Genomic DNA, 27777 nt, shown 5'->3' with positions numbered 1-27777 from the left:
ACTTATACAGTGACATATATCAGTTATTCCTCAGTATAACTGGGAAAATGTTCTTTAAAACCCTCCCAAAAAGAATAAGGAGATAACATATACACTAGCTTTCATACTTGATTCACCATGAAAATCCTACTGTACATATGTGTGCACGTGTGTGTGGTGTTTATTTAGACATCTATTAACATATTGCAAGACATCATGTATAATACAACTTAAGAAAGTAGGATAAAGTATCAGGATGAATTGTTTAATTTTATTTTCATACCTTTGGAGAAACTGAGTTGATTAAATAATGATGAAATGTGTAAAGTTTATTTAATGGGATACCTATGTAATTTTCATTTATTTAAATATTGCTATAAACTATCATCCTGTAAAATCAGTTACCAATATTGAGCAAATTTTGTTATCGAGTTTTTTTAAATGGCCTTAGTCTGATCAATTTAGAAAACATTTGAACCAATATATTTTAGTACATTCTCCTAGTGTTTTAAAGGAAATGTCCTCCCTAACTTATGCCTTAATGTAATAAAAGAATTAATTTCTAAAATTAAATATTTTGTTTATTTCCTTTTTCTATTTCTGTCCTTTTGTAACCACAGAATCCCTAAACCCCTTTCCCTCCTCCTCCAATACATTTTTTGCTTGGCAAGAGATATTTTCCATTGTAAACTTATCACACTCTAAGCCACATATGTTTGATTTCTATTGAGCAAAATCATTTATTTTCTTTGAGTCTTTTTATTTGTGTACTAGCCATCCATGTCTTTGATGGAAGAGCATCTCAATTTTCTGCAAAAGACTAATCGTACTGGAAGCATGTTACTTCCTTCCAGAAAACTTTAGCTAGTTCTTTTGGATGGCATAATTAGTTAGTTTGTAGTCTATTTTCCTGGGTCAATACATCTAACTAGTCTGTTAGGATATGCTGAAATAAATTTACCTCTCCTTTTCCTTTTTAACTCCAGTAATTTGCTTACCACCATTATTGGGAAATGATCAACCATAACAACATTAGGAAAACAAAACCATGCCATTTGTCACCAGAAGTCCTGGATGGATACTTTCTCCATCATTATAAGCTCAGTAACCTTGACTGCGCACTAAATTATAATTTTGGTTTGTTTTTCTCTTTTGTAAAATTGGAATTATTTTCATGTGTAAAGTCTGGAGAGGCTATTTGGCACTTGTCAATACGTAAAAGCTTTAAAAAGGATGATGGGAGTATTTCCGGAAAGTGATTGACTAAGGGAGAACCAAGCTGAAACCTTCTCCTTGAGGGTTTGTGAAGGAAAAGAAGCATTGAGAGTAAAATTTGAAATAGAGTCACATAATAGATCTATGTCTAACGGGTGAGTTTTGCTTTTTTTTTTTAACCATTTTATTTATTATTTATTTTTTTAAATTAAGTTTTTTGGGGTAACATTGGTAAATACAATTATATAAATTTTAAGTGTACGTTATCATTTGACATCTGTATATTCCATTGTGTGTTTACCACCCAAAGTCCAGTTTCCTTCAGCTACCATATATTTGATCCCTTTCACTCATTTCACCTTCCCACATCCCCCTATATTTGACGCCCTTTACCCCATTTACTTCCCCCATCCTTCTCCAACCCACTAGTAACCACTAGTCTATAATTCATGTCCATGAGTCTCTGTCCTGCTCATTTGTTGCTTTTAGGTTTATATCCCACGTATAAGTGATTTCATCTGATTTTTAACTTTTTCTGGCTGGCTTATTTCGAGGTTCATCCATGTTGTCGCAAATGTCAGTATTCCATTCTTCTTATGGCTGAGTAATATTCCATTGTATATATGGACCACAGCTTCTTTAGCCAATCATCTATTGTAGGACACTTCAGTCGCGTCCATGTCCTGGCCACTGTGAATAATGCTGCTATGAACATCGGTGTGCAAATATCTTTTCTGATATGGGTTTTCGAGGCTTTGGGGTAAATACCCAGTAGAGGGATTGCTGGATCATATGGTAGATCAATTACTTTTTTGAGGAATCTCCATACTGTTTTCCATAGTGGCTGTAACAATTTGCAGTTCCACAAGCAGTGTATAAGGGTTCCTTTTTCTCTGCATCCTCTCTAACATTTGTTATTACTTGTCCTGTTGATTATAGCCATTCTAACAGGTGTGAGATGGTATCTCATGTGGTTTTGATTTGCATTTCCCTAATAGGTTGCAATGTTGGGCATCTTTTCATATATTTGTTGTCCTCTAGGGAGAAGTGTCTGTTCAGGTCCTCTGTCCATTTTTTGGTTGGATTGTTTGGGTTTTTTTTGTTGTTGTTGTTATTGAGTTGTATGAGTTCTTTGTATATTTTGGATATAAGCCCCTTATCAGAGGCATGGCTTGCAAATATATTTTCCATTCAGATGGTTGACAATTTCTTTTGCTGAGCAGAAGCTTTTTAGTTTGATGTAGTCCCATTGATTTATTTTAGCTTTTACAACTCTTGTTTTTGAGGTCAAATTCATAAAATCCTCTTTAAGTCCAAGATCCTTGAGTTTACATCTTATGTTTTCTTCTATGCATTTTATTGTCTCAGTTCTTATATTTAGGTCCCTAATCCATTTTGAGTTCATTTTGGTGTGTGGTGATAGACAATAGTCTAGTGTCATTCTTTTGCAGGTGGCTTTCCAGTTTTCCCAGCACCATTTATTGAAGAGGCCTTCCTTTCCCCACTGTATGTTTTTGGATTTTTTTTTTTTATCAAAAACTATTTGCCCATATAAATATGAATTTACTTCTGGACTCTTGATTCTGCTCCACTGTTTTGACTACTGTTGCTTTGTATTATAATTTGAAGTCGGGCAGAGTGATGCCTCCAGCCTCATTCTTTTTTTTCTCAGAATGGCTCTGGCAATTTAGAGTCTTTTGTGCTTCCGTACAAATCTGATGATTTTTTGTTCTATTTCTTTTTAAAAAGCCGATGGGATTTTGATGGGGATTGCATTAAATCTGTATAATATTTTAGGTAATATAGTCATTTTAACTATGTTGATTCCTCCAATCCAAAAACATGGAATATCTTTCTATTTCTTTGTATCTTCTTCAAATTTCTTTTATAGGGTCTTATAGTTTTCATTATATAGGTCCTTCACTTGTTTTGTTGAATTTATTTCTAGGTATTTTATTCTTTTTGTTGCAGTTGCAAAAGGAATTATTTTTTCCATTTCTTTTTCTGACACTTCATTATTAGAGTATGTGGAAGCTATGGATTTTTGAACATTGATTTTGTATCCAGAGACTTTACTGTATTTGCTTATTGTTTCTAGTAGTGTTCTTGCGGAGTCTTTAGGGTTTTCTATGTAGAGAATCATGTCATCCACAAATAGTGACAGTTTGACCTCTTCGTTTCCTAGTTGGATGCCTTTTATATCTTTCTCTGGTCTGATTACACTCACTAGGACCTCCAATGTTATATTGAATAACAGTGGTGATAGGGGACAGCCTTGCTTTGTTCTTGATTTTAGAAGAAAGGTTTTCAGTTTTTCGCCATTAAGTATAATGTTGGCTGAGAGTTTGTCATATATGGCCTTTAGTATGTTAAGATATTGTCCTTCTATACCGATTTTGTTAAGTGTTTTGATCATAAATTGGTGCTGTGTTTTGTCAAAGGCTTTTTCTGCATCTATTGATATGATCATATCATTTTTATTTTTTAATTTGTTCATGTGGTGTATTGCATTAATCTATTTGCATATGTTGAACCATCCCTGTGCCGCTGGGATGAGGCCCTCTTGATCGTGGTGTATAATTTTTTAATATGTTGCTGTATTCAGTTCACTAGTATCTTATCTACGATTTTTGCATCTGTGTTTGTGAGAGATATCAGTCTGTAGGGGTTTTTTTGTGTTATCTTTACCGGGTTTTGGTATCAGAGTAATATTGGCCTCATAAAATGTGTTGGGAAGTATTGCCTCCTCTTCGATTTTTTGGAAGAGTTTTAGTATAGGTATTAAATATTCTTTGAAGGTTTGGTTGAATTCACTGGTGAAGCCATCTGGTCCTGGACTTTTACTTTTTGGTAGGTTTTTGGTGATTGTCTCAATTTCCATACTGCTAATGGGTCTATTTAGATTTTCCAGTTCTTCTTGATTCAGTCTAGGAAGACTGTATTTTTCTAAGTACTGATCCATTTCTTCTAGGTATCAAATTTAGTGTAATATACTTTTTCATAGTATTCTTTTATGATCCTTTGTATTTATGCGATGTCTATAGTAATTTCCCCTGTTTCATCCCTGGTTTTGTTCATTTGTGTCCTTTCTCATTTTTGTTTAGTGAGTCTAGCCAGGGGTTTGTCAATTTTATTAACCTCAAAAAAAAAAAAAAACAGCTATTTGAAGCATTTATTTTTTCTATCTTTTTTGTTTGTTTGTTTTTAATTTCATTTATTTCTGCTCTAATTTTGATGATTTCTTTCCTTCTGCTGACTTTAGGCTTCATTTGTTCTTCCTTTTCTAGTTTTTTTAAGATGAAACATTAGGTTTATTTGGGCTCATTCTTGTTTAGGGGGATAGGCCTGTAATAATATGAACTTTCCCCATATTACTGCTTTTGCCATGTCCCAAAAGTTATAATATGTTGTACTTATCATTATCATTCATTTCTATGTATCTCTTGATCTCATTTTTATACCTTCTCTGACCCAGTTATTCTTCAGTAGCATGTTTAATCTCCATGTATTTGTGGTTCTTCCTGATTTTGCAGTTGATCTCTAGTTTCAAAGCATTATGATCAGATAATATGGTTGGTATGATCTCAACCCTCTTATATTTGTTGAGGCTCTCTTTGTATCCCAGTATATGTTTTCACTTCTTGAGAATGTTCCATGTGCACTAGAGAAGAATGTATAAGCAACTGTTTTGGGATGGAAGGCTCTGTAAATGTCAATTAGGTCTAGTTGGTCTAATGTGTCATTTAAGGATATTATTTCTTTATTGATTTTCTGTTTGGATGATCTGTCCATATCCAACGGTGGGGTATTTAGGTTCCCTACTATGATAGTGTTTTGGTCTGTTTCTCCTTTTAGTTCTGTTAGTAATTGCTTAGTAATTGTTAGTAATTACATATTTTGGGGCTCCCTGTTTGGAAGCGTAGATATTAATAAGTGTTATGTCTTCTTAGTGCATGATTCTCTTTATCATTATGAAGTGTCCCTCAGTATCTTTCTTTACCTTTTTTATTTGGAAATCTATTTCATCTGATATTAGTACTGCTACTTCTGCTTTTCTCTGAATGCCGTTTGCTTGAAATATCATTTTCTACCCTTTCACTTTGAGTCTATATTTGTCTTTGGAGCTGAGATGTGTCTCCTGGAGGCAGCATATGGTTGGACTTTGTTTACTTTATTTTGGTCGGATTTTGTGGGTTTTCCCTCTGGTCCTTCTTGTTTTATGTTATATACTTCAGTTCTGAATCTTTGGTGTGTAGTTACCATTATGAATATGTAAAGGATAGTTACATACATACAGCCGTCCATTTTCTTCTGTGTGTGCCTTATCTCCATTCCCCTTTGTGAATTTGAATCGTTGAACCGCCCCTCTTTTCAGTCATTGTTATCTCAATTTGATCCTATGTATGCTGAACATTCATAACTATCTTGTTATAACAACTCTCTTCTTAATATTTAAGCTTATAATGCCCTGTTCTTTGAAATGGTTGCACTCTTCTGCTTGTTTTCACCTGATAGTCATTTTACTTCTAATTATGTTTGGGGGTTTTTTTGTTGTTGTTGTTTTTCATTTTGTTTTAGGAGAACTGACCTCTTTCAGTATTTGCTGTAGTATAGGCCTCATAATAGAGAATCCCCTCAATTTTTATATGTCCAGAAAGGTCTTAATTTCTTCTTCATATCTAAAGGAGAGCTTAGCTGGATATATTATTTCAGGCTGGTAGTTCCTTTCACTTAATAGTTTAAGTATTTGATTCCACTCCTTTCTGGCTTATAAGGTTTGTGCTGAGAAGTTTATTAATAATCTAATGGATTTACCTTTATAAATTACTGTTTTTTTCTCCCTAGCTGCCTTGAGAATTGTCTTTGTCATTGATTTTTGATAATTTTAATACAGTGTGTCTTGATGAAGGCCTTTATGGGTTGAGATTATTGAGTGTTCTGTTGACTTCTTGAATTCCATACTCTAGCTCATTCCTTAGATTTGGGAAATTCTCGTCAACTATTTGTCTGAAATGCTTTCTAATCCCTGCTCTTTTTCCTCTCCTTTGATAATACTATTATTCTTGTTTCCTCTCCTGATGATATCATCTAGTTCTTGTATTTCTCTTTCTTATTTTCATTTTTTAGTTTCTTTCTTTTTCATTCTGATTTTCTTCTAGATTTCTGTCTTTGATATCACTGATCTTTTCCTCCACTTGGTTGACCCTATTTCCCAAGCTTGTTATTTCACTTTTCAACTCTTGCTGTGCGTTCTTCATCTCCAGAAGATCCATTTGGTTCTTTTTGAGGGTTTCAGTCTTTTTGCTAAAGAATTCATTCTGCTCATCTAGTCGTTTTTCAATTCCTGAAAATGTTGATATGATTCATTTCGGATCTCACCGAGTTTTTTCAGAAATACCATCCTGAATTCTCTATCATTTAAGTTGTATATTTCTATGTCTGTAAGCTTATTTTCTGGAGATTTTTCTCTTTCTTTCTGAGATACCGTGTCACCTTTGTTGTTCATGGTGTTTAATGGACTATTTCTCTGTCTGGGCATTAATGGAAATATATTCTGCTTTTTTTTCCCAGAAAGATTTACTATATAAAGGTCTCTCTTTAGCCTACTGCAAAGAAGGCACTTTTCTTTTGGTTTCCAGTAGATGGCGTCTAAGCCTCTTGGATCCCTGTGGTAGCACTTATGCGCAGATTCCACGCTCAGACATGCTGGTGTGCAGTTTGAGTATTTGTGTTGTTGTTGAGTTTTAGATGTTCAGCTTATTGTTGTTTCAAGGAGAGAGATTTGGGATGTCTCTCACTTTGCCATGTTTTCAAAGATCAAGTTTTTTTAATATATGAATAATTTATTTTTAAAGTAGCTTAGGTTCACAGCAAAATTGACATGAAGGCACAGACATTTTTCATATACTCCTTGTCCCCACACATGCATAGGCTCTTTCATTGTCACTATTTCCCATTAGAGCTGTGCATTTGCTACAATTGAATAACCTCCATTGATACATCCCAATTTTTTTTTATATCTTATTACATATTTTAAATGTGGAAGCACATCTATCCATCATTATAGTACCATACAGAGTATTTCCACTGCCCTAAAAATCCTCTATGCTTTGTTTATTCATCCCTACCTCTGCCCTAATCTCTGACAACCACTGATCTTTTCACTGTCTCTAGTTTTGCCTTTTTCCAGAATGCCATGTACTTGGAATCAGATAACATGTAGCCTTTTCACATTGGCTTTTTTCACTTAATAATATGCATTTAAGATTCCTTCATGTCTTTTCATGGCTTGATGGCTTTTTTTTTATAGTGCTGAATGATATTCCATTGGCTGTGTATACCACATTTTATTTATCCAGTCACTTATTGAACCATCTTGGTTGCTTCCAAGTTTTGTCTCTTATGAATAAAGCTGTTATAAACATATGTTTGCAAGTTTTCATGTGATCCTAGATTTTCAACTCATGTGGTTAAATAGCAAGGAACACAATTACTGAATCCCATGTAAGAGTATGTTCAGTTTTTTAAGAAACTTACAAACTGTTATCCAAACGGTTATACTATTTTGCTTTTCGATAGCATTGAATGAGAGTCCCTGTTGCTCCATGTCCTTGGCAGCCTTGGTGTTGTCAGTGTTCTGGATTTTGTCATTCTCATAAGTGTTTAGCAATTAAAGGGGGAGTTTTCACTAAAAAACAAACAAACAGGATATGTTATATGATAATTTTGCCCTAAAGTAAAATAGAATATGATAGGCACTTGTTTTCTCCTTTGTTTTTTCTTAGCTCATAGTCTTATCTTGTTTTTCCTTGTAAAGACTCCCCAAGGTTTGAGTCTAACCTCCTTATGTCTCTCTTTCTATTATAGTACTTTTTTATTCTATTATTGATGTTTTACCAGGAGTAATAAGTAAGATATTAATATTTATTAAAATATCTTTGTTTTATATGCTCCTTGTTTTAGGTGAGTTCACATGACAGTCTCCAGAGGTAACTGTTAGGAAGACTAGACCATAGTGGTCAAAGACAAGAAGGGAATTGTAACATAGTGACCAAAAGTATGTTCTTGTGGGCCTACTTATGATAGCCAGGGAGTCAGAATGGAACTGATTTGTCCAAGATGTGGATTAAGATTGGAAATTAAGAGAAAACTGTATATATTGTCCTATTACATTAGGATAAAGATTATAAGTCAGTAAAGCAGGGAATCTATATATCTATGGATTTCATATATACATAAATATGATAATATGTAAGTTTATACATGTATATGTCAGAGAGAGAGAGAATCAGAAATGCCCTCTGGAGTTGAGATATTAAATTTTTTAGTCCTTTACATTGAGAGGGTAATTGAATATTTGTCAATAGTGTGAAGGAGACAGTGTGAAGAATAAGGACATGAGGATCTGGGAAGAAACTCTGAGAAACTCCACTCGACATTAATAGAGGAGTAAAAGAGTATCTAATAAAGTATGTGCAATTAAAGATAAAGTCCAGAAGAGTATTATGTCACAGAAACGGAGCGGAAAGAGTTGCAAGAAAGAGGTGTTCACTGGCATCAAGGCGAGGACTGAGAAATGTCAACTGCTTTTAGTGACGTTAAATTCATTGGAATTCTTAGAGTTGCTGTGGTCACAAAAGGAGAAAGGAAGCCAGACATGAGCAATCTGAGGGGTGTGTGAACTATGAAGAGATACAAACAAGTCTGAAAAGCTTGGTTTTCAAAAGGACAGTCATGGAGTAGTAGCTGGCAGGGAATGGGGGACTAAGTAAGGTATTTTTAGTAAAGATTGAGCAACTTAAAAAAACAAGGCGAATAACACAGTGAGAAAAAAGTTTAAATAATAAAAAACAAGATAATTGATTATTTACAATTGTTAAAGATGAAAGAAGACAAAGTTAAACAGAGGAAGAAGCATCAGCCTTAGGAGGAGGCAGTAGGTTCTCTACTTAAGTGAGGAAAGTATATGTACAGATGTGGATTAAGGGAATGATTTATATAAAGAAAATTAGGGTGTTTCCATCTTTTTAAAAAATATATGTCAAGGTCACTTACTGAGAAGATAAGGTTAATCCAATGTTTGAAAAAATAGTAGAGAAGGATGGGATAATTGTGAAGAATATAAAAGTGAGTTATCAGAGAACCAGAGGAATTTGGCAGTGCTGAAGACCCATTTGAAATTGTTGCTTCTCAGATTACAGTGGAATTAATATATTGTCTAATGAGACTTTTACCAGTGGTTTTAAAATAATCAGTGCGGCTTAGAGAAAACAGATGGTTAGGTTCATTCAGGGTGGCGATTAGACAGATGTGGTCAATTAAAAAGTAAGGCAAAGGAGTTTAGTTTTGCAAGAGGGTTAGTGAAATGATGTACCATGAAATCTGAGCAGAAAGAAGGGAAGGGAAAGGGACCACCAAAAGAGGTGGTCTCTTTTTTGATGTTGAAATACAAAAGTAAGTAAGCAAGTTGAAAAAGAGTATTTTTTGATTATTAGTTTTATGATCTAGTGCTTGCATATTAGTTTTATAATTGTTACACATGTTGACAAAAGCCAAAGTAAATAGAGGAGGAGACTGTCACTGAAGGTGAATGACTTGAATCACAGGAGGCCTTCGGGTTGAACATGCTATTCATAGGGACATTTAAGTCACCAGAGCAATGGCTAGATATGAGGTATAGAAGGATACAGAAGAACTCTGTAGGTCAAACAATGAAATTGCTACCAAATGAGAGAGGAAGACATGAAACTTGTTAAATAAGGACAAAGAAGAGAAGAGGGTGCTCTAGCTAAATACCATAAAACTTAAAGTGACTTTCTTAAGAAGATGGAGATGTAATTTTTAGACAAAGGCATTGGTGATAAAGGGGGTGTGTGTGCAAACATTGCACATTTCATCCTCACAATTACTGAGGAATAAAAATATCTATCAGCAGTTTGAGAAGACTCTAGAGAAAATGAGGTTTAGTAGGTAGAACCAGTTTTACTTGTCAAAGAGGTTGAGGAAGCACCTGGAGGAAATATAGGAATCCTCTCTTTGGAGTTACAGCATTTTGATAGGTTACAGTTTGAGGAGTCTGATTTGAGAGGCCTGGGTCAAGTCATCCAAATGTTAGAATTTAGGAACTACAGTGCAGGAAATGTTTGATGGGCAAGGGGAAAGTGTCAGGAGTAGAGGAAATAACAGCTTATAGTTCAGGTGTTGACTGATGAAAACTGGAATGTGGACAGGATAGATGTGGTCTCAACAGTTATTTTAAGGAAAATATCTTATGTACAGTAGCTACATGAATATTATCTGCTCAGCTGTTGATGAACTAATTAAGAGGATTAAATAAGAATATTTATGTAAAATGCTTTATAAAATAGAAAGTAATATACAAGAGTCCATTATTGAAATATCTGGTACAAATACAATAAAACAATTTAGATATCAATCAATATATCTTTTTCTTTTCTAAAGCTTTAATGGTTATTCCCACTGCCACTAGAGTCATTAATAATACAGAAGAGCATATGATAACACCATGTACATAAGATCTAAATTTGATCAAATTCTGTTCTTTTAAAGATAAAATTCCATCATTATTCTAGATTCTTCACTATGTCTTTCAGATTTTTAAGGCACCTGATAGCAAAGTTTGCTTTTGTCAATGTCTTTGATTCCAGTCCTACTAATCCTGTTTACAGCATCATTTGACATTTTTTACATTGAATAGAGGAAACAATATACCATATGGTGAGGCTATTTTAAATGTCAAATTAAGCATGTTTCTAGAGCCATGAATAATCCCAAAGCATGTATTATTTAAGGGCTTCCTTTAAATGCTGACCTTTTATTCATCGTATCTACAATACCTATCATCTATTACTTTTCCTCTGTATGCTAGATGTTTTACATATATTATTTCTAATCATCGAAGGAGAGTGAAATATACTACCTCAAAATAGGCTGCTTTGATTATTTCGAATTCAAATTACTCAGGAAACAACCAGTACAAGAAAGATACACTGGCCTCTTTTGTCCCTTGAAAGCAGGAAATAAATCTCCCCTGTGAAAGTTACCCTCCCCTGTACCAGGAGGATAGAGGCCATCTTTAACACCAGATGTAGGAAATCGAGGGCCAAGAAGGCTATATAGACAAAGTTTGTTACTTCTTTGCTAATTTGCTACCCAAAGACCGAATACCTTTGTCTTGTCAATTCTTTACAAATTTATTGCTTCCTTATCTAAAAAATGTAAACCTGCCAACCTTGGTCACTTCTTTTAGTCTTATATTTTTGTAGGCTCCTATATATATGAAGTTAAATTTGTTTTTTTCCTTTCAAAGGAAAAAATATGGAAAGACTGCATTTTTTTTCCATGTTAAATGATCCATTGGTGGGACAGCACAGTGTAGAAAAATGGGTTGTGTATAAGTTCTGAGTATTGTAGGGCTCAAGAATTTAGAGTGAGAATTAGAAATGATATATAAAAATATTCTATAAACATAAACTTTCCTTCATAATTTTGTTCATAGTTAGTTTTACTTTACCCACCCTTTTAAGTCAAAATAACATGCACAAATGGGGATTCTTGTTTTCTGCTTACAAAACATAATCAAAATATTCCAAATCATATTTGATTTTTGATATACTGAAGACAATGTATCTTCCATTTCTCCTATGGTTTCATGGCTTCCATTACAACTAATCTTCCTTATTATATGCACATTTTAAATCGTTATTTTTTTAAAAGAATAATTTTTCAGTCTTTAGTTACTATTAATATAACAAAATGGCTTTCGCTTCTCTATTTCATCGTCACTGCTGCATCTGTGTATTCTCTTTGGATGTGAGCCAACTGCCTAAGTATGTATACATACAAAATCAGATGCTCTAAGGACCATAGGGGTTTACATTAATTTATGAAGAAAAAAATAAGACGAATAATTTCAGAATTATTATTTTTATTACATTACACTGTATTATAATTTATTAATTCACCACACATTTAGGAGACTGATAATATGTAGAAATAGAATATCTTGGTTAAGTAAAATATCTGTACCAAAATGTCACAAATACATATGTGCATATGTATGTGCATATGTATACATATTTACATTATATAATAATAATAATAATAATATAAAAGTTACATAACAAAGCCGAAGTTACTCCTTTATCTCTTTTATTTCATTGGAATATCACTGAGAGAAATCATCCTGCCTGTAACCTTGAACTCCTTCACTTAAGTCTGACAAAAGCTTTGCTACACACATTAATATAAAAAGATTTAAATGAATAAGTCTTGATTTTCTTAGTAATTGTAAGTCCTGAAAACATAAGATATTTTAAGACCTGCCTTTCACAATTGGTTTAAAGTTAAATAAGGAAACTCAATCACAGATTAGTACAGAAAGCATGAATGCTACACTCTGGTCTTTCTTGATTTTTTTCCTTTTTTCTTCTAAGCAATATATATATGTGTGTGAGGGTAATTTTTTTCTAAATCTTCAGAAAATAAAATTTGGAGCTCATGTGAAAAAAATGATAGTCATCTGTATAACATAATTAGCATTTCATAATATTCTGAAAAGTTGCTTTATGCTTCCAAAATATCTATATTTAGATATTGATTTATTTTTTTATTTATTGTAATTTCTAGTGCCATCTGTAGACTTACAAATGTAAGCTAAATTCATTTTTTGAAAAAATATGAATTTTTATTTAAAATATTTTGTTTTTTAAAAAAGCAAAAATTTTTAGAGCAAGAAATATGCTTTGGTAACCCAGTATCTCAAATGCTTTGGGTTCAAAGTTTATTTATTTATATATATTTTTTAAATTTTATTTTATTAGTTTCAAGTATACAGTACATTGGTTAGACATTTATATAGTTTATAAAACGATCCCGTTTGTCTTCCTCTCCTCTGGCTCTCCACCTAGTCAGTGCATTAAACTGCATTCCTTATTTTGCAAGTGACTTGCTTTGATTGTGACGCCTGAGCAAGTTTCTTTCTTCTAGTCTTCCCCCTTGAAAAACAAGAAAAATAATATTGACTTCATGAAGTTCTCAGACTGAGAAGCCAATATAAGTAGTAGCTATTCTTAATTGTAAGGGCAAGAAAATCTCTTGATCTAAAGTGTTTAAGATCAGAACATCTGGGTCATGATCTGGGTGATGTGTTAATGTCAAACCACCATGGGATATAATCAAAGACTTTTTTCTAACCTCATAGAATTCTTCCATGAACTGTGGAAGGGAGGATATGACCTGTTTAAGCAACCTGTACAAATACAAGAAATGATAATGACATTTTTGTATTACAGGGAAATTTTACTAAGCCTTGGCCATACCTTTCGTTTAGAGAAATTATTAATTCATGCCTCTCACATAATGTATATGGCCCTTTTTAAAATAAGGGCAGTTTGTTTTATCTGGTACAGTTCATTGCCTAATATCTTTTCTTTCAGATCAATATCATAATTGATTTATCTTTTATTACTAATAATGTTATTAGTAATAATTAGTAATTATTAGTAATAATAAATTAGTAATTATTAGTAAATATAATATTATTACTAATAATCAGTTAATTTCGTGAGGTGTATATAGAGACAACAAAGAACAGAGGCAATTAAGATATTGTGGAAATTATTGACTAATAACAAAAAACTATTTAATAAACATTTTCTTTGTCACTATTATAAATTGTCCTTACTTTTAAGAGAATAAGGGAAAAATGACATAATTTTAAAACAGGGTAGCCACACCTATGTAAGTCACAAATAACAGAAGTAAAATCTAAAATAAAAAACAATAATAACTAAATGAAATTATCATAAATAAATGATCTTGTCTTTTTTACTTCCCTAGCTTGGAGTTACTGTCCTTCAACAATTTGCTTTCCCTTCACTTTGTAAAGCATTTTGTGAGCGTTGTATGAGATAATCTCTCATCTAATAAATTACCTAATGCATGTTGTAAAGATTATATATGAAAATTATTTTAGATGAAATTTTATAACAGGTAATATAGAAAAGTGATTAGCATGAATTTAAAATATTATAAGCACTCAATAAATGGTAGTCTAAAAATTTTTTAAATCTACATGTTTTTCATTAAAGAGCTAGGGAAGAAATGAGCTCAAAGAAATTAAATAAAGGATAGATACACTAAAAATATTCTACCTAGGAGTAAAATGTTTGACCTAAGAAACTCTATCATGTTAATTCTATGACATCGATTGGCTCAGGACACACACATTTTCAACTGTGTTTCTGTTCCTGGAATTCGCTGCCTCTATCTACCTTAGCATTTTCATCCCAGCTTGTATAATATCTCTTTTTTCCTTAATTACTTCTTCCATTAACAATCTAGCCCTATTTGTACAACTCTTCCCAGCCAGCTTAAATACACCAGCCGTTACCTTTGCTTTCTCAGGCCATTACCAACCCTTGGTTTTTGCAGCTACAACCCAGTCTTTCCCTAATGTGGCAGCATATAGTACTATGGTTTAGAACCTTACTCGAGGTTCCACTTAGCCATAGTCTGGTCTAGTTGAACTTGACTTCCTGAGTCCAACTCCTACTCTAAATTAGCAATAATATCCAGGCATTCCCTCTTGAACAATCTCTTCTTCACTATTGCTATCTCTATACAAAAATGAATTGTGGTTTAAGTGAGTAAACCAGTGTTTTCCATACTGTATTTTACTGAACATTAGCTCTGGAAAAATATTCAATACTTCCCTTCTAAAGGGACTCCTGTGGACAAATTGTTTTAGAAACCCTAGACTATAATCATTCCTCTTGGAGATTCACAGAATACCATGATGTGCCAAAGAAAGTCCTAGAGAAGTCTTCCAGCAAAGACACTTGATTAACTATGACTAATAGAAGACTAAGGCACACAATAAATTTAACAGTACCCTCTTTTAGCTCTACATTAAAATATATTCCACCTATTTTCCTTTAATGTCATACCTCATAAAGAAAACAAATTAGTGCTAAATACTTTGCTTTTTCTGGAATAATATACATGGAAGTAGTTTTGTTGTTATTATTGTTTGGTAATTAACCAATATCAGAGTCAAAAATGGCCTCCTATTGAATTCAGTTAGAGCCTCAAGGGCCACATGCACTATTATAGTAGAATGAGAGAAATTCTAACTGAAAGAATAACTTCGTTTCATAAAATTAAATCATTCTAGGAGGATAGGCTCTCCTAAAAGAAACCGCTGCTAGGGCACTGGGTCAGACCCTGGTAAAAACACAGATTTATTCAGGAAACCTCAAATAGCTTCACTTCCTTTGGAAATTATGTCTGTTGTCTCTGATGCTCACCTAATTTTTTCCCTCCTTACTCTCTGCTTTCCACCCAATGGTAGGTACCTAAAATATTTTTTTTTTCTTTTTATGATCTATATCTAATCTCATTCCATCCTTTTGGGGCGTGTATATATTTTCTAATGGACTCCTACTTATATTCATCTAATTAAACTTCAGCCCAGCTTTTCATGAGTCCTTACATAATTTTATACTGATTACTTGAATCAACCTTGGTCACACTTTGCTAGAAAGTTATGGTTGCTTTTTTCCTTCTAGTGTATATACATTATTGGCTTAAACCCTGACAACTCCTGCATCTATGTAAGACATGGGGTCTCTTTACACCATTAACTCATTTTAGTTCATCCCACTTTTAAAAATAGTAAATATTTATGATTTGTGTAGGCATCTCAGAAATAAAGATGTTGCATGGGTCTCATTTTCCCTTTGTCTTGTCTTTGGTTAAAAAATCGAAATACTGCCTTTGGCTTTTATATTTGTATGCTCATCAGCTTTCTGTTTAGCCAAAAAATAGAGGGCTTGAGAAATATGCAGATATTGTGAAAGTTGTTTGCATTTCACTGAATTTTTTTTGTAGCTGAAGGGCATCAAATCAATAAAATATGATGAAAACATATGCTCGTTATATCAAAGGAGAGCAGCTGCTTCAGAGAATATTGGGAAATTTATTAATTCTACCACTATCTCTCATTAAGGCTAGATATCTCCAAACCTGACATCGTAAATAAAATGTACCTCAGGAGGAAAAGCACACTTGTAGAATTTGGAAATACATTCTATTTGATGTATTTCCATTATTGCCTTTATAGTAGAGAAAGCATTGTACGATCTGAAATTTTTAAGCAAAAAAATTGCAATTTAATCATAGGAAAGGTTTATAGCATAACTATAGTTTGGAAATGCCATAGAAGAATGTGTCTTGGCAAAGATGAATGCTTACTGCTATGGGCCATATGTGCATTTAATTGAGTTTGTGACTTCCCAGGCAAGATGCCAAAAGGATAGTTTACCGTCTGGTAAGAGAGGTGATGTGTTCTGTCATCTTGTTCTCACCAATTTTAGATGCACAAGAAGACTCAGATTTGTTCTTTGGAAGACTTCTATTCAAGTACAAAATCAAGTTAAATGAGCAGAACAATTAAATAACCAATGTATTTAAGTGTTTAATTTGGTTTAAACTCATGTCCACCACCTACCCAGGGGGTTTAAAAGTCATGGAAAATTCTTGCAAAAATATTTAATCCCAAGTATAAAATTTAAAATAGATAACATAAAGGAGAAATTTAACCTAACCACCTATGTCCCACTATTTAAAACAAAACAAGCAGAAAAGGAAAAACAAATAAATAGCAACAATGACAAAACACGTAGAAGGAGATTTCAGGATCTTTATAGAATTTAACAAGGAGATTTCAACAATGCAATTTATTGCATTATACTTTCTTACATAACTAAATAAGACAATTGTCTAAAAACATTAAAATAAAACATTTTTACATCTTTATTGAGACTTAAATGATATACAATAGACCGTACGTATTTAAAAAGTATTATTTGATAAATATGAACATCACCACAATGATGATAATGAATATATCTATTAATCCTGAAAGTTACTTTATGCCCGTTGGAAATTTCTTCTTCCTGTTTCTTCTCAGCACCACCGCTAGGCAATCACTGCTTTGCTTTCTGCCACTCTAGTTTAGTTCTTTTTTCTCCAGCATTTTATATAAATGTATTCCTATAGTAGTCTCTCCTTCGCCTGACTTCTTTTGTACAGGATAATCATTTTGGGAATGATCAATTTAAAAAACTTAATCTTATTTTATTGTTGAGTAATATTTCAATGCCTATTATAGCACAATTTTTATGTACTCACCTGTTCTTAGACATGTGTACTGTTTACAGTTTTCGACTATTACAAATAAAACTGCTAAGAAAATTTGTATACAAGTCTTTTTATAAGTGATTACTTTCAATTTGGCAGGGGGGATCCTTTGAGTTATATACCTGGGTCATAGAATAGATATATGCTTAACTATTTAAGAAATTACCAAACTTTTATTTTTCCTAAGCGGTGTATCATTTTTTCATTCCTGACAGTAATGTATGAGAGTTTCCAGTTGCTCCAAATCCTCATCAGTTCTTGGTATGTTTAGTCATTAATTTTAGTCATGCTACAGATTGCGCAGTATCTCTTTATGATTTTAATGTGCATTTCCCTATAATCTGTGGTGTTGAACATTTTTTAATGAGCTCTTTGCCAAATATGTATCTCTTGTGGCATGTGTGTTGTCTAATTATTTATTTTTTAAATATAATTCTTGCTTTTGCTGTCATTAATAATTTTTTCCTGTTTTATTCAAGATTCAGAGTTTTAGCTGTTATATTTAGGTCTATAATACATTGTCAATTATGTTTTTATATTTGGTATGAAATCAGGATTGAGATTCATTTGTGTTTGCCTATAAATACCCATATGTTCTAGTATTATCTATTGAAAAGTTTATTTTTTCTCCATTGAATTGCCATGTAATGTTTGTCAAAAATCAAGTGACCATATATTTGTGGGTCTATTTCATGATTTCCTAACCAGGGCCATTGATCTATTAGTCTACCTTTACATCAATGCCAAAATATTTTGTTTACCATAGCTTTATAATTCTTAAAATCAGGTAGTATATGTTCTCAAATTTTATTTAATGTTTTCAAAGTTGTTTGGCTATTCTAATTCCTTTGCATTTTCATTATATTTCAGAATCAGCTTGTCAATTCTTAAAAAAAAATGCTCAGATTTTGATTGAGATTATATTGGATCTATAGATAAATTTGGTAAGTATTGGTGAACTTATTGAGCAACTAGAATATCCACATATTCTAGTGAAAACACAAAATGAGACATACACTTACCATTGACCTGACAACCCAAATCTGAGTGTTTAGTCAAGAGAAATGGGACCATATGTTCAAACCAATACTTTTATTTGAATATTCATAAAAGCTTTATTCACAAAAGTCATAAAATGGAAACAGGTCCAAATTTCTATCAGCTAATGAATGTATAGATATATTCATTAGTGAAATACTAGTCAGCCATAAAAAAAAAAAAAACTAATACATGCAACAATATGGATGAATCTAAAAGAAATATGCCAAGTGAAGGAAACCAGACACAAAAGACTATATTTTGTATATTTTTAATTCTATTCATATGAAATTCTAGAACGGACAAAACCATAATGACAGAAAATAGATTAGTAGTTGTTAGGTGCTGGAGTGGCAGGGAGAGAACTCATTGCAAATGCAAATTCAGGAACTTTTTAGAGTTATAGAAGTGTTCTATAACATGATTATGATAGTGGTTACATGATTGTGTATTTTTCTCAAAATTCCTGTAATTGTACACTTATAATTACTAGATTTTATCATATAAATTATAACACCCCCCCCCAAAAAAAAAAAGCTGACAAAATGTGCAAGACTGCAAACATCTTGAGATCTCAAGATATGGTCAAAGTTGAGAAAATTCCACATAATTCTGCCCTGACAATTTAAGGTACCTAACTTTTTGATGGTATGTTTACTATATATGGCATATTAGTTTTTTAACATAATTCAGTCACTAAACAAGAAAATTCACTTACCAATTAAAATTTCAAGAGAAATTTAGGTAACTAAGAAGCATTAATACAACCTATAATCTGTAACAAATATAATGTTCAAGAAGAAATTCTGTCACAACCAAAATTTTTTCAATGAAGATTTATAATTAAAAAATATTCATATGATTCCTAAAATAGTCTTTTTCTCTGATCTTGATGCTTAAAGACATAACATCTTCAACTTAAAGTGGTCAAACCTAATTTGAGTTGACTCAAGTGAAGTCTAATGCCTAAGTATATTCCCTTTCTGCAACTCTTTTTTTACCCTGTTGTTATGAAAATGTTCTTCAATTTAAGAATGCTTTAACATTCAGAGTGTTGTCATATAGCCTTTATTATGTAGCATCAACATTTGGTAACGATTCCAAAAATACTTTTGAGATGTTTACTTTGAGTTTTGCATTAAATGTTGTACATCAAAGGACCATATGGTCAGGCATTTTATAACTTTTTCCAACTGGTATTATGGCAAAACTACTACACTGATTATAACTGAGAATATATAAATTCTTACTAAAATTTAAATGTTCAAACAAGAGACACATTGAGTAAGTGAGAATGTCAGAATACAATAAAAGCCCTTTAATTTATGAGCTGCCAGAGGCAAACACATTTTAAAGTTAGTGTAAATTGAGAAAAAAAATTTTGCTTTTTGTGCAAGAAAGATACAATCAAAGAAAATAGAAGTTTTCTTGTTAACGCGAAGGCAGAATTAACATTTAAAGTCTCAATATCTCCTGTAGGTCATAGATGAGAACACTATTTTTTCCCTTTTATTCTCAATTTTCAATCTATAAAAGATAAGTAGATAGAGCCTAATTCTAAGGCTGGCTATGTTCTAGAATCTATTGCCATGGCATGCTTCCAAGGTTTTTTTTTGTTTGTTTCAATGATAATAATTATTTTAAAGAGACATCACTAATGAAACAGTACTCATAGAGTTGACACAGCATGGTGACATACAGAGAAAATGACAAAAAGAAAATAAACCTTTAATCTTATCCTGCTAGTGAAAGGAAAACAAATGAATAGAGAAAACATTAGACATGGATAGAAAGAGGAACTGCCGAAACTACTATTGCAGTATCGCATCCAACATCTAAGGAAATTTTGAAAAAATTTTGACTAATATTCAAAAATTTTCTGAAATCCAATTATTAAATATTATATATGTAACCTATATAAGACCAAATGTTATATATATGAACGTTTTGACACACAGATATCAAATAAATTTGTCTATCTACTTAACAATTATTTCTTGATCCTTGTTATCTGCTTGGCAGAAATACAGAGAGAAATAAGAAGACATTTGCTCCTTAAGAAGAGGAAAAAAATGATTATAATATAATGACATCAGATGCAATGGGAGTACAGAGAATTGAGTTCCTAAATTCTGGCTTGTGCAACCAGCTGGATGAATTGGAAAGTAAAGGTAGACCATATCAGAAAGGGGATTCATGGCACAGGAACAGTTTATGTATTGATAAAATTATGAGAGTATAGTCATTGTGTAGTTTTGTATGACCAAAGCATAAAATTTTCATGTGTGGAAGGGTGGTACACTCCTAGAAACTATGAGAAACAGAGCTGGTAAACTAACATAAGTCAGATAGTCAAAGGCCTATTATACAAGCTGGCAGGGGGCGGGGGGATGGTTGTTATTAGAAAAAAAAGTCGTTGTCAAATTTTATCAAAGATACACAGTGATCAGATCAGCATTCATGAAAGATCACTTGATATCTAAAACTACTCTGACTTTCATTATTGTGCAGTTCTTTGAGAGACAATGACCATCTCTTTGTAAGCTAACACTTCTATCTGGAGAACACATTTAATATTCAATGGATGCTTATGACAGATCATTTTTTCTTCTCTGAGCCTTGAAGACAGAAGAGAAATATTTTATTGTTTTAATTGAATAGTAACATAATCATTTTCACATGTAAAATATTTGAAAGCAGAGATCGTTTTGCTCATCTTTATATCTATAATAGTAATTCTCCAATAAATAGTTGAAGATTATGTTCAACTGAACCAAAAGGAATGACTGGTAATGAAGAGCATGAAAACAGACTTGGTGTAGGAGTTCAGTTGGGATAAGCAGAAACAGTGAAAAACCTGGCAAAGAGCAGGAGTTGATAAATGACTATTATTATTCTGATGAAAAATTTTGATGGTAGGCAGCACTTTTTGGCATCTTAAAAAGCATATCAGCTTTCTGTCCTCTATTTCATTATGTTAGATTGCTTAGTTTATGACTATAAAATTTGAGAAGATAAAAATGTAATGCTTATACCTCCAAAGTCCAATTCCAAAGAATGTCATAATTACTTTTACATTAATAAAATATTAACTGCCTGAAAGCAGGAATAAATGAATTATACATCTTATTGGAATATTTCTGGAAAAAGTGCTGTTAACTATTAAATGGAAAGAGTGATCCATTGATATGCCCAAAACAACCAATGAAAAGTGAATCATGTAAACAAAGTTATATACAGTAGAAAGAATAGATAGGTTAAAACAAATCATCATGTTTTTCTAAACTAACACTGAAAGAGTTTAAGCAAGACTGGTAGTTATTTGGTAATTCCAAATTTACTATATTTTCTCTTTTAAAAACCAAATTATTATGACCTGTTTGTCAAAAAGCATAATGCAAGGCATAATATTATTCTGCATTTGAATGATATCTCAGAAACCATTCTTGAACAACTACAAGTGCTGGGAATTTCATTGTGTGTGGGTTTTGTTTGTTTGTTTGTTCGTTAAACAAAACTTATTATACCACAGTTTTGTTGAACAAAAGACTGGGTCAACTCTAATAGATTCTCTGTTTAAGGTCACACAAGATGAATGGGCTGTCAGATTGGCCTCTTCTCTGGAAGCGTTGGAGTGCAACTACACTTTTTGGTTGTTGGCAATACCCAGCTCCTTATGTTTGTAAAATTGAGATCTCCATTCTCTTGCTGGCTGACAGTCAGGAATTGCTCACAACTCCTAAAGGCCAGTCTCCAGTTCTGACATGTGGTTCTTTCATCTTCAAGCCAGAGGTACTGCATTGATTTTTCTTGTGCTTTGAACATATCTAACTAACTTTGCCTACTATGGCCAGTTGGAGAAAATTTTAGATTACCAGTTTATTATAAAGCCTGTAAGTGAGGAAAAGCCAGATAGAAGAGATGCATAGCACAAGGTATGTGGAAATGAGGAACTTTTATGACCTCTGATTAGTCCATTCTCCCAAAATCTGCATGAGTTCACCAACCCAGAGTCTCCTGGGGCTTTCTTTTAAAAAGAATTTTTTTTTTAAGTGCATTCTGAAATATTCAAAGGCTAATGAAAAAAATAACACATTAACAAATAATTATACTGTGGCAAATGATATAACAGAAGCACAGCATTATCAAATACTGTGTACACAAATGAGAAAACAAACAAAATTTTTTTCTGGACAGGTAAGGGAAGAATGAAAATTAAAGTAGCTCCTGACTTAGAAATTGTTGTGGGAAAAGAACAAATGGGTAAGTAGTTTATTTTTGCTATATGGGTAGTAGTTTATTTTTGAAAATTCTTATAGTAGAAGCTATATATTTAATTAAAAATATGGGAAAAGAAATGGTGGTGATGAAAACTAAATATCACATAGTATGAGGCATAAAGTTCAAGGTATAATCAGATTCTCTATTCATTTGTACTTGGAATATCTGTTACCTTCAGAGTGTAGTAATTCAATAAATAAGTATAGAGCTCACAATGCACCAGGCACACCTCTTATATACCAGGCACTTCCTCTAAGAGCTAGTCTGGAGGCACAGAGGTGGAAAATGCCTTTGCTGTCAGAGAGGCATTCTAGTGAGGGATACAAATAATACATGAGACGAGATTTCCTAAGACAAGTGAAAGATGAGCAGGAGTCCATTCTGTGACCACTGGAGCAATTGGGCTTGTCTATAAGGATTCCCCAGACAAAAAAAAAAAAGACATCTTGAGAGTTTTAAGAACTCGACATGTGTAGGAAAAAAAAGTAATTATTTTCTGGGTATAGAAAATTTTCAGTGACTTTTCAAGAAAACTGTACTTTTGTTTTAGGAAAAGTCATTTTGAATATACCTTTAATTTATATAAGCACCTCCCCATGTTTCTCGAAAACAAAACCAATGCTTGAACCCTTATCTTAACACTATTCTTGCAGATGAAGCTTAATGCCATGTGTAGTTTTTAACTAACGCTATATCTGCAAACCTGTTGCCCTTTCAGAAGAAATGATTCTTGGCCTGGTAAGAACTCAGTGTTCATTGAACTGTAAACTGATTTTATACTTGTAGCCTTGTGTATATTGGTTTTCAAATATTTGTGGACAAAACTGATAAGGGGGGAGGAGTATATACCATCTCATAATGTGCCCCTTTGGCATGTGGATTATTTCGGTCTGAAGGCAGCCAGGCCCAGCAGACTCAGTAAGAGCTTTTTATGTCTCCCTTAACTCCTTAAAAGAATTTAGGTAGGGGGCCTGTGCCAGGAAAAAAGCTAATATCAAAGATAACTTTTTATATCAGAATTCTCTGCATGGCATGGCAAACATTTGTTTATTAAACATCTGCTTTCTCTTCTTCCTGTGAATTGTATTCTTCCCCTTTGAAGCTCCAGACCATACACACTTCTCCTCAGCTCAGTATGGTATATACTCCTCAATTACCTGTCCAGGAGTCTCATATTTTTAGGTACCAAATTTGTTTTTCTCCTATTAATCTCTCTAACGTCAATGTAATTAGTAAACCAGCTAAAGAACCTAGAAGGGAAGAAGGGAACAGTTTTTGACCCTTACACTGATACTGCAGGAAAAATGTATAGGTATGAGTTTCATGCCCTACAAGATAGACAGTGAATCAGAAGTTGACTAGATTTAAAAATAAGTTACATATGTTATTATTCAGATGAATGACAGGTATGCCACTCTTGGACTATTGTGTTCCAGCTGATAGGGCGGCGATGGTGGTCATAGGATGGTTCCACATCTTTTTGAGAGGGAATATAGAATTTTTCTAAATGGCAAGGGATTTAGAAGTATCCTAAGAAGATCTTTGTTGGAAACAAAATAAAATATGAGATATGAGTCTGAAGCCGGGACCTCTCTGTAACTCATGACAATTTAACTTTCAATTTGGAATCACAGATATGCATAGAGTACTCAAATTGATATATATAGAATAGTCATAGATAGTTTCTCAAATATGTGCGTGCGTGCGTGTGTGCATGCATGTGTGTGTGTGTGTGTGTGTGTGTGTGTGTGTGTGTTTTGAGCAGGAGTTAGCATCTTCCCACAAAGCTAGACAGAGAAATAAGATATTCTGAGGATGGCCTTGGATCTGTGGACCCTAATATCAGGCATCTTTAAGAGCTAGTTTTACATTACACTTTGTGTTGTATTTCTATATTCTTTTCCTCACATCATTAGAGTTGTGCAGTAGTAAATTCTGAGACAGCCTGCTCCATGTTAAACACAGGGTGACATTGGAGAGGATGAAAAGGCCATCCTTCCAACTGCTGCAATAAGTGATGATCACCAGGAGAGGCTGACTGTACCCTGCAGAGTTGTTCTCCATCTGATGTATTATTACCGACATAAATGCTAATGAATTAATGAGTAAGCTGAAGTGGAAAATTTGAGGAACGTATTCCTGAGTACTCATAAGACAGCTCCTTGGAGGGCTCTCAGAAATAACTAGAGGATTTTGTGTAAGGGGATTTGATGTCAAATTTAATTGGGGTGCTTAATGAGAATATAAACTAATTTTCCTGCTGTCATATGAGGCCAGGATTTGTTGGTAATTTGGAAGATAATGAATAGGAAGGATTGGGTCAATATGGAGAGAAAGGCGAGAGTCTATGTCACTTTAGGTATTGATGCTGAACTCCTCAGAAATTGAAAATCAGTGGCTCTAAAATAAAACCACAAAAATCACAAAAGGGGGAAAATTTCATCTTCTGAGGCTACACTTGACTATAGGAAGCACTTTATTCTAACAAAAATGTGACAAACTATGAAATTTCAAAAAAATTGCTTTGATCTTGTTTATTCCTACATTTCAAGGTCCTAGCAGAGCACCCTATACTATGGTAAGCTTTTGGAAAAGTTAGTAAATAGATATTCTTATTAAATATGATCTAAATTAATCATTTTTAAAAATTGGTCTCCATTGTTGAAGGAATAAATTACAAACTCTAACATATAGCCTGGCTCCAATCTACTTAAACAATCTCATTTCCCAGTACCTCTCTACATGAACTCTATAATCATTTAACCCCCAGCCTTTCACTAGGCACAGCTTCCTTAACCTTGTTGCCAGTTTTGCTCAGTTCTTCCCTTTATTGGGGTGCATTTCTCCTAGTTGCGATGCCCACTTCTATATTCCTATTTGATCTCAAAGGCTCTACTAACGCTCATTCTTTTCATACATGTTAAGTCTACATAGACTGAATTAATGATTCTCTACTTCTCATTCCTGTAACACTTTTGACTTTGCAGGGGTGTATTAATTTTTAACAGTTAGTTTTGTTACTTCTGCTTATGGATTTTTCCTTGGCATCCGCCAGAGGGAAGTTTTATGTATTTGTTTGATTCTTTGTTTAATGTAAATTAGGTCATATCACTCTATTGTTCAGAATCCTCCAGTGGTTTGCCATCACACTTAAAATTAAATAATTGCAGGATAATTAGTTCAAATCCAGTCTCTCTTCAGTAAGCAGAATGGAATAAACATAGACTTAGATGTATGTGTGCTTTTGGTACATGCTATTGGTCTGGATGAGGCTTATTCATCAAGCAGAAAATTCTGTTCTAACCACCTGAAACCTGGTACTCTTTTTTTACTCTTAAATTGCATAAGACTTAGCCTTCTAACCTTGATTTAATTTTGGTCCAACCGTAGAAAGTTTCAACCATGAAATCCCTTTCTGCTAATTTGAATTTCTTCAGTCTTTCTGGATCTTCAGTTGATCTTAACTAGCTGCTAGAAATACATGGCTATTTTTAGTTGAAACCACAATTTTTTAATTACCTGATTATTTGAGATGCACATAGATAGGCTTTTGGGACTTTTCCTAGTTCTTATCCCTGGCCCCCTCAACAAAAGAGAATATTTTTTCAATTTATATTACTTTGAAAATCATTTGTGATGTGAAATTATGCTAAATTTAGGGTGTGAAATGTTTTTTTTGTAACTCCAAAAGAAGCAGAGGGTAACGAACTATGTATATATACTACATATATATATATACACATACACATAACATGTCTATATTTAATTATATATTATATAATATATGTGTATATATACATATATACACACAGTATTATTACATCCATATTCTATAATTTAGTTTGCCATTAATAGCAGTTAGAGAAAATATTTCATTTATAAATATCTCTATTATTTCACATTGAATCAAGCTTAAGTTGGAAAAATAAAAAAAATAATGGAAGCTTCTGTATCTGTTGGTTTTATTTTTATCAGTGGATATAACGCACAATTATGGAAAGATTCTCACTAATAAAAACACAAAATAAGCAAAGCTAAAGCGACACCCAAGCTACATATTGCCTATAGCAATTGGCGTTCTTTATCACCCTCTTCTGTTTTTCCCTTTGCAGCTATGGTTCTGGATGAAATCTATATTTTGCCAAGGATGTGTACTCATGTGCTAATTGGAAGACAGAAAGCCAGTAGAGATGTTTTCCTGTGGTGATGCCAGCTGACACATCCCTTTGTCTAGTCAACCCCTTAATAGCAGCTGTAGCCATTACAGTGGAGAGATCAATGACAACAAAGTTTTCCATCCCCTGTGTCATACCCGGCCTGGTGTTATTTTAAGTTTTAAAACCTAAATCAGCCACCCAAATTTTACTCCTTTATTCCTTTGGATGACTTTTAAGCACTTATTTCCCTGTATTAAATGTCATTCTACCTGAAATCCTCCAAATGGCTTCTGTTTTCTGCATTCAAACCTGCCTAATATGTTACTTAATATTTCTGCATCCTAAGAATACATTGGAAAGTAGGGGCCTTTAATAAAGAAAAGGCTTGTTTATTAATGATTGGTATGTTATCAAATGGTTGGTATTGTTTCAACACAAAAGCCAGATTTCAAAACATCTCTTAAAGTTTCTTACCTTACTCCTATACAAAACAAGCCTTGAAGGACCACAGACAGCTTGATAAACTCCTATAGTGTGGAAATGGGTGAGTTGGTTGAAGAGAAAGACTAAACGATGTCAGTCGCCATTGTCTACCCTAACTTCCTGACATTTTCTTTAATACTGTCAAGTATAGCTTGGAAGGACTGATAGCTATTCTGTTTCCCTCAAATGGGCAATTTGGTGAAATCCCTGAGTGTGTAGGAATTTCACACTCTATTGACATTCTTGAAATAATTGAGATTATATTTTACCATGAAAAATTTTAAAGGAAAAAAATATTCAATCTTCTGTTCACAATATTTTGTTTACCTTATTAAGATTATTATAGAACAGAAGAATATAGAGGTATTCATAAATGAAATATTTCCACCTAGTGTTAGCA

The 27777-nt window shown here is 33.0% G+C and overlaps 1 long non-coding RNA gene across 1 annotated transcript; it reads left to right on the top strand.

Moving 5' to 3' along the window:
• Positions 1–20526: 20526 nt before the first annotated feature.
• Positions 20527–22713, top strand: LOC107520987. Its single transcript, XR_001599475.2, has 3 exons — positions 20527–20627; positions 22038–22248; positions 22654–22713. It is a non-coding gene; the product is annotated as an uncharacterized LOC107520987 (long non-coding RNA).
• Positions 22714–27777: the final 5064 nt, after the last annotated feature.

Source organism: Rousettus aegyptiacus, unplaced genomic scaffold (assembly GCF_014176215.1).
Source record: "Rousettus aegyptiacus isolate mRouAeg1 unplaced genomic scaffold, mRouAeg1.p scaffold_m13_p_2, whole genome shotgun sequence".
In the NCBI taxonomy this organism is placed as follows: Eukaryota; Metazoa; Chordata; class Mammalia; order Chiroptera; family Pteropodidae; genus Rousettus; species Rousettus aegyptiacus.
Note: the sequence above shows the minus strand (reverse complement) of the source record. Positions and strands in the feature narration are given on the sequence as shown.